Raw genomic sequence first — 12,097 nt, 5'->3', positions numbered from 1 at the left:
TCAGTTCTCTGGAAGGGGGCTCAGCTTTCCCAAGGCGGGGGCAATGTGGGGCTAGGTCGCTGCAGGCCATTCCACTGGTCACTAGCCTTAGTCGCGCACTGACTAGTTCCCAGGCCTCAACGCAGCGGAGGTGAAGCAGGGCTAAATTTTCGCCTTCAATCCGCTCTGTATTTTAGTGCACACGGACCTTCCACATTCCTATTGCAAACACTCCCTAGGGAAAGCTCAGTTCCACAGGCTCCTGCTCTGATTCTTATGGAGATGTGGGCTGCATTGATGTGGGTTTCTGTTAGCTTCCAAAGCCAAATGAGAAGCCATACTTTGTAGAACCTCTCTGCTGGTCCTGTGTTTTGCAGTCATGCCCTGTGCCCCTCCCAGTTTAACCACATGCTAACGGAACAGATCCTTCGACAGCTCTCACCCTAATCATCCAGCAGTTCTCCCACTTGATCATCCAGAAATCAATCGCACAATGATTTTAGACCCTGAATTCTGTAAAGTTTGCTTGAGAGGATTACAAACGCCCCGCTTCGGGGTGAAGGAGGGAGTGTTCTTAGCAGACAAATGACTCCCTGTTAGTCCTGTCCAGGCTTCCCTTTGACAGTATGTGCGGAGGCGATGGATTTGATTGAGGAACAGAGCTGTCCAGCCAGCAGTGCTGATTCTAATCCAGGGTGTCATGTTTATCCAGTGCTCTGGTGAAAAGGGCATAATGCTGACATTTCTGCTCTCCCACTGCCTTCTGCTGAGAGATTCCATATGCAGGATGTCATTTCTGGGTCTGTTTGGAGACAATGACCTTTACACAGAGGACAAAACCAGAGAAGCCCAGCTAAGGTAAATGCCCTGGGTTTCAGCAGGGGAGGCTAGAAGTGCTCTAAGAGTGGATAGAAAACTCAGCCCAAAATTCTTTCCTTCACAATGAACTCTCTGGGGATCCAGCTGCCTTGAAGCAGAAACTTTGCACAGCAGAGTTTGCAGTACTTTTTCCAAGCCAGGAATGCCCAGGAAGGGAGCTGTTTATTGTGAACAGGTTGGCCCTGTGTCCATGACCATGACCCTGGTCTGGCAAATGTGTTTGTCATGGTCACTGTGTGATAAAGACTTTTCTCAGACATCTTTCTACCCTGTGCTTTGCAAACTGTTTAATCCAAGTGCTCTTTCAGCCATTCAATATTCAGAATCATCTGGTGTTGTTTTCATTCCCTGATTGGATGACTCCATCTTTACTAACAGGATCAGGACCTTCAAAAATCATTGGGGCATTGGGTCACTGACAGCGAGGATGGGGACCTCATTAAGGATGGAGAGCAGGACATGAGCAGACCTAGGAAATTTTAGGGTAGCACATTGCAGCTGCTATTGTCCAACTTTCTGCTTCCAGTGTGGCCTCCTCACTCTACTTGCTGCAGACCAAAACCTGGCTCTGGATTGTTCTTGGAAAAGCTAACTAAAGCTGGGACACACATGCTTGGGGTTAACTGCTGTCAAACCAGACTGGGATAAGACATTCGTAAGTAGGTTTCTCCGCTACTTGCTGGCTCTTCTGTGGTTCCCTCTCAGTGCTGGTCAATTTCAAGCTACGGCCCTGGAAGTCGCTGAAAAGGATGATTAATCTCCCCTAAAAGTTTTTTTTTACCTTGGTGTAAGATTTCAGAAAAACCTCTCCAACTGTAGTTAACACCTTTAAATCACATCTACAGTCTTGGCATCTGTTCATGGAACCCCTACACCAACTACAAAGGGAAACTGGGTCCAGGTTTTAAATAAAATTCTGTTAGCTCAGGCCAGATTCTTTCAGTGCTCTCTGTGCGAATCCTGAAGAACTCTGGTGCACCATCTGGTTCCGATACAGAGCTCGCTCTCTCAGTGGTCAGGACAAACATAATTAGCAGACTTTAAAACCCCAGTGGATTTTCTGCGAGCTGGCTGTATCTATCACTGTTTTCTTCCTCTCTGAAAATCCTGGCTTGCTATCTAATGAACACTGATCTCAACAGGCATGCAGGAGACAGATGAACCTAAGAAACCCTGATGTGTGGATATGAGCCTGGATCACTTCATGAAATCTACAGAGAAATAGAGAGCTTGAGCATGGTAACTCTGTAGAAATAATATACTCAGATCTTTGTAAGGCATTTGACATAGTACTGCAGGTGCATCTGATAAAAAAGAAAGCATTCGACAATATCAGTAAAGCACATGTTCAATTGACTAAGAACTAGCTAACTGACAGATCTCAAAAACAGTTTGCAATGGGGAATCGTCACCAAATAGGGGTGTTTCTAATGGTATTCTGCCCAGCTAGGTAATAGGTCCAACATTATTTCACATTTTCTTCAGTGAGCTGGGAATAAATATAAAATCTCTGCTGGTAAAACAAGCGGACAACACAAAGATCGATGCAATGGTACTTGATGAAACCAGGGCAGCCCGTCAGTAATCTGAATCACTTGGTAAACTGGGCTTACTCAAATAAAATGCATTTTAATACAGCCAGGTGCAAGATCAGACAGCTAGAAACAAAGAACGCAGGCCTGACCTACAGAATGGGGCATAGTATCCTGGAAAGCCATGAGCCTGAAAAGGATTTAGGGGTCATAGTGGATAAACAGTTCAACACGAGCCCCACAATATGATGCTGTGGCAACTGGACTAATGCGCTCCTTGGCGGCGTACACCGGGGAGCCGTGTGTGGGAGCGGGGAGGTGATTTTACCTCTGTACGCACACTGGTGTGACCGATATTGGAATGCTGCATGCGGTTCTGCTGTCCAGGTTTTGAAAAGCATGTTGAAAAATGGGAGGGGGTCAGAAAAAAGCCACAAAAGTGATTCGAGTGCTGGAGAAAATGCCTCAGAGAGAGAGAGAGACGTAAAGAGTTCAGTCTACTAAGTTTATTGTAAAGGAGATTGAGAGGCAACTCGGTTATGATGCATAAAGAACGTCATGGGGAGAAAATACCAGGCACTAAAGGGCTCTTTAATCTAGCTGAGAAAGGCAGAACAGGAACCAGTGGCTGGAAGTGGAAGCCAGACAAATTCAAATGAGGAACAAGGCACAAATCTTTTCACAGTGAGGGTGATTAACCATCCGGACAAACTAGTTGGGGAAGTCTTCAAGTCTAGTCATTTCTTGAAGTCTTCAGGTCAAGACTGGAGGCCTTTCTGGCAGTTCTGCTTAAGCCAAATACAAGCTTCTGAGCTCAAGAGAAGTGTAGCTGGATGAAATTTTTAATGACCTGTTATACAGAAGGTTAGACTAGATGATCTCTTGGGCTGGCATTAAAATCTATTAATCTCTGATACCATGTTTTGATGAGACTGGATGAGGTTTTAAGGCTATGAACTGTTCCACTGATTGCCCTAAATCATATGTAAGGGATACAGAGAACAGGACATGTCTTGACTGCTTAATAATTATTAATTCCTCTTGGCCCTCAAAATTAGAAAACCTATGCACCTCTGTTCATTCCAAAATAGGATCCACCAAGGAAGTGAAGACAATAAGAAAATAGTTCACATCAGGGTTTGCCTAAGAATCTACAGGTCAGCTTAAGTTAAGAGTTCCCACTCCCCAAGAATAGAAACTAAAATGGCTAACTGAGAGTGTTTTTAATTGCTGAGGCAAGAATCTCCCTTAATTTACACATGGATAAAACCTCTTCCTCCATCCCAACCTAGCTAAAAAGAACTTCAGAAAGTTACCAAGCAATGTAACACCCTGCTTTCCGATGCAAAGTGGACCATTGCATATTGTGAGTGGATCAAGAGACAGATGGGGAAACCATGAATTAAAAAAAAAAGAATTTGGTGTGAGATTGAAAGGGGGCAAACTACCTGTTACCCTTAGAAATCTAAACCACAAATTTTCACCCCAAATTATAAACTATATGTTTGTCCCCTACAAATCAAATATACCGTGGATAATTTGTTTTGTCCCAGCAATATGTCTTCCTCCCCAGATTAGAATCTCCACTTTTGTTTGCCTTGTGAGTCAGACCAACATCCTTCTATATGTGGATAGTGTCTCTCGTTTTGTTGCAAGCCCTAAATAACATGAAATGCTTGTGTACAAACAAGGAATATATGAAGTATGCCCATTAGATTTGGAAGACTACAGGAGATTTTGTTGATTTTCATTGTAAATAATTGTTGCATTCTAGAGTAATAGGAATTGGATTGTAACAGGAAGAAGGAATGTTGAAAGATATAAACCAGCATGTAACTTTCAATTATTACAAGAAATTTCTTAAAAAGTGGAAAATTCCAATTAACAATGTGGGTTAATATTGAAATACAATCCTTGAAATGAAGCAAATGTCAAAAACCTCCAATAAGAAATGGACAAAGAGTCCTCAAATCAGGGTACATAAAACTGAGGGACCCCAGAGCTCACTGAACCCCTGTGTGGGAAAGACTCTGTCCTTGTCCAGAGTCATGGGACCAAGAGTTGAGTGAACCCATGAGGAAGTTGCAGAATTCCCAGTGCGACCAATGCCTGGACCAGCCATGTGGGAAGTATTAACAGGATAAGAAGTGGCGAGATTTCATTTCAAAGATTGTATTTCCCCTTCTATTCTTTAATATAATAATGGAAGGTTATCTTGCTGAGGCTGCACTTGTTAGTGAGATCTCAAATAACCATATTATAGATTTTTCACTAGCACTATAGTCACCCAGAACCATAACTTTAAGCAATTGCTTTTGATATTTTAAACTTGTTCCTTTTGAACCAATCTATTCAAATAGCAGAGGCCATACTCTTAAGAGTGTCTTAAAGACAAGGGCATCCTTACTCATTGGAAAAATACTGGAAAGGTGATAAATGTGTTATGCACTAAAATAAGTGATGATTGATGATCATAAGTAAAGATTGCAAGAGATCTTGGTGATTCGTATTGTTCTTGGTGTAAACACTGAGACTCAACCATAGTCTATGACGATTGCTTGCAGGACTCTCTTGGTGTGTTCAATACATTCCGAGAACACTGGTTGTGTCTATGCTTGATTGGGGAACTGTTGATTTTATGCTGATGTGGCTCTGTGTGGATTAACAATTTCTGGATTGGTTAACAGTAACCAACTGTCCTGAGTTCAGAAACACGGACCTTAGAAAAGTTGACCTGAAAAGAACCTAGCTTTAAATTAGTAAGCTACTGCTCCATGGACACAATAAAAAGGGGTTCTCTTGTTAGATTCCATTCTAATACTGACTATCACACTTATCCAAATGGCAAACCTAATTGGTTAGATTTCAGCTTTGAAAATCTAACTGGCACCTTGGCGCACACATAACATTGACCCCCCCAACCCCTGCACACACACACACACACACACACTTTTGCAATTGCACGTGTGATTTCTCTCCACTTTCCTCGCCCCCTAACAAAACAGGAGGAAACCAAAAGGACAGGGTGTGCAGCGAAACTCGCGCCCCCCCAACAGAAGGCCCCAAGGAAAGACTTTTTGCTTCTGCTCCTTTCCCATTTCTGAAAACTCTTATCCCCACCCCCCTTGGCAAACCTCAGCTGAGGCTGAGCTTAGTAAGGGCCATAGAGAATACACTTCTATTCCTGACCCCACGTCATGGCTCAGTCTTTAGCTCTGTCCCTGGTTTTAGTCTTACAATAACTAGTTGTCCCAGAGCTGCCCTTTGTCTAGGTAAAAAGAGTCTCATGTATGTCGCGTGCCTCTCCTGCCCCAGGCACCTCACCGTCTGCGCTAGAGATGGGGTTGAGCCGTCACGCCACATCCCAGCCCCCCTGAGCTTGGGAAGCTGGAATCCAGATCTGAACTTGGTGCCGCAGGCCCATCTTTCCCTCTGAACTACATAATTGCAGTCCCTGCTGGGGTGGAACCCTGCACCAGCTTAGCAGCACACCGTTAATAATGACAGGTGATTGTGTAAGTCGTAGCACTTCGACTGGGTCTTGCCCGCAGAACTGACCAGCCCTATGCCCAGAAGTAGGCTGCTCTGCCAGTGGGTTTATAACCCCATGGGCTGTAGCTAATGCAGTCACGTCTCAAAGGTGGGGCAGTACCTGAATGATCTGGACTCTACTGAAATCCCGCCCGTGAGGGATCGTTTCCTGTCAGCTGCGTAGTAATGCCACAGCCTGGGAGTTCAGGTGTGAGATGCACCCTTGTGGTATCTGCCGGACGAGACGTGGGGCAGGGCTGCAGCTGGCATTATTCCATCCTCACACACTGAATACACTATTGCTGCACAAATGGTACAATTGGTCTCCTCAGAGCCTTTGCTCTCTCTGGTGTTTCAGCCGTGAGACGTGATGTTTTCTTTGGGCTCAGCAGGATGGCAGGGAAATGTGGTCCATGCACCAAGCCCCAGGGGCTTAGGCAAGTCTTCCTTAGAACCCCCATGCTAGAGATGGGGAAGGACGTTTTGGCAGAGTAGGCTGGGGAAGGGAGAGAGATTTCCTCATTGGGAAGGAGATCCCAGGCTGAAGCTGGAGGAGATTAGACATACTATTTAGCTGATAGAGGGCTGAATTTCCTGCCTTCCTGCCACACCACCAGTCAGTTCTCATTCAGACAGAGTGTATATTACCGGACAACATGCCCCCTGGAGACTGACATTAGCATCTTCCATCTTTAACTGTGATTCTGGGGTATTTACAGGGTTTTCTGAGCCACTGCTGAATGATTCACACTCTGTAACTGGAGATCCAGGTTACATGTCCCCAGCAGGCTGATGAATCTGTTTATCTGAGAATGACTCTGGAGAGTGCAACATAAACAGGTGACAGAAGTCTGCTAGTTATTGACCCTTTGAAAAGGGCGGTGAGCTTGAGGGGGCCATTTAGGTATCTGGGGCAAAAACTGGGGATCGGTCCTGCTTTCAGCAGGGGGTTGGTCTAGATAACCTCCTGAGGTCAGTTCCAACCCTGATACTCTATGTTTCTATGATTCTACATTTAAACAAAATATCTTCAACAGGCCCCAGCCAACATTTTCACCTGGGTTCCCAACAGGAGGCTCCTAAACCCAGAGTTGGGCACCTAAACCAAAGCAGCTTGATTGTCACAGATGCTGCGCTCCTGCAGCTGGCTGGCTTCACTGCGTGGTGGCACTGGCCTGTCCTCTGAGGCTGCACGGCGCAGGACACAGCTCCGGCCACCCAGCCCAGGGAAATTGCAATGAGCTGGTTTTCCAAATGCAAAGGAAATGTGGGCCAAAGTTCACTTGCCTTCTGCCTTCAGGAAGTTGCATGGCCACTTGGAAGCTGTCCCGTGCCTCAGCCACCCCCAGGATGGAACAGGGAAGGGGTGCGTCAGGAATTGCACCCACGCGTGAGTAATCATCCCCATCTGGTGCTGGTATGTCACAGCCACGTCTCTCTTGGGATCCCAACCACACTCAGGCACTAGTTACCTCCCCCCCTCCACCCCATCAACTCATGCTATACCTACCAGCTGACAGCTGCAGCCCTTTTTGTCTCTCTGGACAAAGCCATTGTCCCCCGCCCTTCCTGACTGGCATTTGACTTTGGCACCAGGCGAATGCTGCCCCAAGAGCTATGGTTCACATAGCCAAGAGAGCCCAGGCCTGAGGGGAAGGGCCCAGCACAGCGAGCAGAGTGATGGGCATTAACAATGCTTTGGGGCCACAGTTTGACCTTTGTTTTAACGCCTTGGCTGGGTTGTGCTGGGAGCTACCCAGATGAACCAGGGAGGGCAGAGGGGACAAGCAGGGGAGCACTGAGGGAGGCAGAAGTGGTGAGACGCTGAGGGAGGGGGCGGGAGGGAGCCACAGTGAGCTGTAAAGATCAGCCGGGTGCTGAGGATGCCGGTCCCTGCTGCAGCTGCTTGTCTCTGCTCCTGCTGGCTGAGTCTGCCCCTCTCAGAAACCCCTCCTTCCTCAAGCCGCATGACTCCACCTAGCTCCACTCTGCTGTCCACAAAGGGACCACGACGGTGTCACTGCAAGACACAGCAAAGGAGTTAATGACCATCGAGGGGCTGAATCTGCCCTACTGGGTGTGTCATCCCATGGGAACCCCAGTGTTACCCAGTGTGGGTCGGCGTGTCAGAACTGGGCCCACGGGGATAATGTGGGACAGCACAGCCCCGGGAGAACGGCACTCTCGGCTTCGTACTGGAACCCACCACTCTGCAAGGAAAAGGCTGGAGACGGTTCTGGCTCATCTGAGGCTCGTTTAATACAGTTAAAGAGCCGGTGCCTGACATTAAAATTTCCCTGTAACATGCACGTCAGAAATGGACATTGCGTCTCTTTCAAAAACAACCCCATAGCTACCTGCATGCAAATGGGAGCTGCTCCCGGTGGCCAAGTCCATTGCTTAGTGATGCCCTGAAGCTGTGTTCCTGTAATTACTCTGTGATTAAATAAAAAAGCAATTCCTTAAGCACCTCCCCACTACGCCTCCACTACAGCAGCACCCCCACAACAAATTAATGTTTAGATAATCCCTTCCCTCCCTGGTAGCAGACTCCAGAAAAGAAACACAGATTAAGACGGGGAATGCTATTAATCTCATTACTTTTGTGTGCCAATGCACAGCTCATTGTATGAGCACCCTTGGAGAGCAGGTCTAAAGCAAGTTGCAGGCTCCTCTGGGCTCTTATTGGACTGCACCTCATGTTCTAAGAGATTTTCAATCAAATCTGGAATTAAGGAACCCAGCACATTCTTTCTGCACGTGGGAAACTCGCCAGGGCTGGGACTTTGTTTTAGCAGTGGGCTGTTATTGTGAAGAGCCTGGCACACTGGGATTCCTACACCAATAACAGCTAATAACCTCAGCGTGTTAGCACCCAGAGGTCATATTCTTAATTACTCCCTCCTGGCCCCTCTGACCATCTTCTTGCCCTTTGCACGGCCTCAGGTTGGAGACCTTTTAATCCTGATCTTTGGGCAGTGCACTGAGGTCCCTTTCAGCTCCGCTGGAAACGTAGCTCTGCGTAACTGTGAACTTGCTCCAAGTCAGCTGTGTCCTGGTGCGTGACACCGAGGGGCAGAGTCTTCCCTCAGCGTTAGCTGGAGAAGAGACCTTGAGGACGAACATCTAACTTCCCAACCATGGCGCAGTGTGTGAGCCGAGTGCCTCCAGCAGGCTTCCGAAGGCCACGCGGCCCTGGCGTTGGGGAGTCAGCAGCTTTGACAGACTCGTGACCACCTGAAGCTGCTGCTTCGTTCCAGGGTAACAGTCCAGCCTGTGCTGCCCCCTCGCTCCCCTCAGAGCTCCATGAGCTTTAGATGTCTGGGCCGAGCAGCGTCCAGCACAACCGCCCCTGCAGATTTGGTGTCTCCTCAATCGGTTCGTGCGGAGTTAGCCCCCTCTCCCACTCTTACCCAGCTCAGGCCCGCTCCCACCCCCAAGGCCTGTGATGGACACTTCACGGCAGCTGTAGCTGCAGAGGAAACAGACGTGACAACCGCAAAGGCAGGTTCTCCTGAAGCCAGAGTCCAGCAGCAGTGTCCTTACTGTGGGCGCAGGAGCATCAGGTCCTTTCTGTATCACCACAGTGAGAGTCCATCCCCACTCCTCTACTGACTGCTGCGCGCTTCTGGGCTGCCACTTGACACAACTGTTACCTCCTGTTTGACAGCTCGTTAATGACCTGGCTAGCAGGCCCCAATCGCAGCACACTGCCAGTGCGACGAGCAGCTGCTGGGGGGGGGTGGGGGGGGGGTAGGTAGGAGCATAGGTAAGTGTGGGGCAGCATTTGGCTGCAGCACTTGCAGATGGGGCTGAGTCAAATAAGAAGGACTCCCTAATTCCCTTGGGAAGAGGAGGGATCAGATCTGCCCTTGGTTACACCCAGGGCAGGCCTGCCATTGGTGTTTCTGAGAGCAGACTGTGGCCCTAGAAGCTAGCCCTTTTCACAGCTAAGGCACCAAGTCTCTGGTTAGGTGCTTGTCTCTTACAATCCCTCCACTCAAGATCCGGGCCATGTCTCAGCACCAAGCTGCCTTCTCATCACAGTGGGGACAGACTCGTTAGAAAGTAATGCAAGGCTAATGGCAGGAACAATCCTAATCCACTCCGAGTTGCTAGACATTTTGATCACAGTGTCCCAGGAAGAATCAGGCCAGATTTGCCTGATGAATACAGCAAGGCCAGTTTGAGGTACTTGTGTCTAATCAGATGATGTCTGTGTTCTGCTCTCCTTGTACAGCCAGGATGCAGCATGTCTGTGCATTATGTGGGGGAAACTTTCCAATTAGGAGCCTGGCCTTATTTAAATTTTGTCTGCAGATTATACTTTATAACCGAGGGCTGTGTCCTTACTGGAACTGAGTGTGAGTCTCCCCAAGGCCCTTGCCTGAATGACGTTGACTCTGCTTAAATCTGGTGTGTTACAGCAAGAGCATTTTACTACAATTTATCTAAGTCACAGTAACAAACAGTAACCCGTGTTCCCAAACCAAAGCTTTCCATGGCAAAGTTGAGGGCCAGATCCTCATCAGGTGTAACTTGATGGTGCTGGTGCCATACCAGTTTACACCAGCTTTGGCTCTGACCTATAATTTCTGCACGCGATATGTTAGTCCCATACGTGGACCTAGGTTACTATGCAGGGATTTAGTTGCATTTGTCATGCCAATTTCCAACACTGTTTGTCCTTGACATCAGCTGTTACCAGTTGAGCACAGGATGGGGGGAAAGAGAGTGGCCCTTGGGGGGAGGATATTCAGTGTCTGCAAAGGGTTGCAGAGTTTGCCATAGTTTTATTTATACAGTCACAACTGTGTGCAATAACAGAGACGAGGAAAGGCCCCTTATAACTGGAAGAAGCAATTTCTACCCTTTCCCAGTCTCCTTGTTTACCAGCGACTCCAGCCCGATATTCAGTGCAAACAGTTTCTGAGAGGCCCGTGTACTCTAGTGGTCTGAGCGGAGGCCAGGGGATCTGAAACTGGAGAGTTCTTGGTCCAGCTCTGATAGTGACTCCTCATATGACTTTGGGTGAGACACTTAATCTCTCTGCCTCAGTTTGCCACTTTGCAAGGCACCTGTGAGGACTAATGCTGGTGTTTGTGAATCACTCTGTATGTGAAAGGTGCCATATAGATGCTAATTCTCCTCTCATGCTAGTTTTACCTGGGTGTAACTACACTGAGTTCAGTGACTTACACCAGTGCAAGAGAGAGCAGAATCAGTGTACTTTGCACACTTGGATTTAAATGGAACTATTGTGCTAGGGTGTTGATGGAGGTCAGGTTTCAGCCTTATTCAAAGCTGACTCCCTGTGTCTGGTAGAATTCGAGCAGTGAGGCTCCACTGTACTTCACTCTGGAGTCTGACTTACTATGCACTGCCTGGAAAGTCACCATGAGTTAGAATCATAGACTTTAAGGTCAGAAGGGACCATTATGATCATCTAGTCTGACCTCCTGCACAACGCAGGCCACAGAATCTCACCCACCCACTCCTGTAAAAAACCTCTAACCTATGTCTGAGCTATTGAAGTCCTCAAATCATGATTTAAAGACTTTGAGGTGCAGAGAATCCTCCAGCAAGTGACTCATGCACCACGCTGCAGAGGAAAGCAAAAAACCCCCAGGGCCTCTGACAATCTGCCCTGGAGGAAAATTCCTTCCTGACCCCAAATGTGGCGATCAGTTAAACCCTGAGCATGTGGGCAAGACTCACCAGCCAGACACCCAGGAAAGAATTCTCTGTAGTAACTCAGATCCTACCCCATCTAACATCCCATCACAGGCCATTGGGCACATCTACCACTAATAGTTGAAGATCAATTAATTGCCAAAATTAGGCTATCCCATCATATCATCACCTCCATAAACTTATCAAGCTTAGTCTTGAGTTATGGGCTGAGCTCCTTCCACCTGGAGCACTCAGCGTGGACAGGCTCATTACTACATTCCTGTCCTCAGACCATTGCCCCTGAGCAATCGCAGGCATGATTAACATGTGGGCGAATGGTTAAACTGCCCGTGGTGTCAGTCACATGTGACACTGTATGCTGCAAGTGAACTGCCAACAAAACCTGCTCCAAGACCTTGCCCGTTCTTCACAGCCTGTGGGCTTGTCACTAGCCTTGTCTAGACAGGCTTCTAATATCTTCACAATCCACAGCCTGCCACTTC

This window comes from Caretta caretta, chromosome 15, assembly GCF_965140235.1.
Source record: "Caretta caretta isolate rCarCar2 chromosome 15, rCarCar1.hap1, whole genome shotgun sequence".
Classification (NCBI taxonomy): domain Eukaryota; kingdom Metazoa; phylum Chordata; order Testudines; family Cheloniidae; genus Caretta; species Caretta caretta.
This window is presented reverse-complemented; position numbering follows the sequence as displayed.